This window comes from Condylostylus longicornis, unplaced genomic scaffold (assembly GCF_029603195.1).
Source record: "Condylostylus longicornis isolate FDR11 unplaced genomic scaffold, ASM2960319v2 ptg000040l, whole genome shotgun sequence".
Taxonomy (NCBI): Eukaryota; Metazoa; Arthropoda; class Insecta; order Diptera; family Dolichopodidae; genus Condylostylus; species Condylostylus longicornis.
In genome coordinates, this window is record NW_026578009.1 from 7,712,522 (window position 1) to 7,713,269 (window position 748).

A 748-nucleotide genomic window follows, 5' to 3' on the forward strand; every position below is an offset into this window, starting at 1 on the left:
GAAATGTACCTAGATGTTGTACAAACGTGAGTACTATTTTGTTTTACAAATAATTTGAATAGATTCTTAAGGCAAATGAGTATGCAATATTACTCGAATGGCTGTGAATATTCTTTCGATTTATTAAACATAAAAATAAGAAGTATAAGGCTTTTATTTTTTTTTAATGTTTTTAAACTACCTGTATATCTGTATAATTTCGAGATCTACATACATTCATGATTCAATACAATAAAGTATTGACTCTTCTAAATATTTTATGTGTTGTAGGAATATGTTCAAAAATATTATGTATAAGTCTTTCTAAATATTAAAAATATTATAAAATCAAAAATTATTTAAAAAATAACTTACGTAAAAATAATAAAAAAAAAAATCTCCCCGGCGGGGAATCGAACCCCGGTCTCCCGCGTGACAGGCGGGGATACTGACCACTATACTACCGAGGATGAAAAATGTTTTGCCAAATATAATATTTAAACAAAGCACTCATATATTATATACGAAATTAAAATGTTGTTGTTAAAACTTTGCTAAGTGTATTAGACACTAAATATGAGATCATAGCAAGAAAAAAGCTTTTCAATTAGTAAGTATAATATAAACAGAACGACACTAAGTGTTAATATTCTAATCAATTCAAAAGCTACTTCAATTATTATTTAGTGTTATTACAGCACGAACAATTTTTTTTACGAAATTTTTTTTTGGAAGATTATTAATAAATTTAAAATAGAAACCATATGAA

The 748-nt window shown here is 25.7% G+C and overlaps 1 non-coding gene across 1 annotated transcript; it reads right to left on the reverse strand.

Annotated features, from left to right (window-relative positions):
- Positions 1-377: 377 nt before the first annotated feature.
- On the reverse strand, positions 378-449 carry Trnad-guc (transfer RNA aspartic acid (anticodon GUC)). Its single transcript has one exon. It is a non-coding gene; the product is annotated as a tRNA-Asp (tRNA).
- Between the last annotated feature and the right edge of the window lie 299 nt (positions 450-748).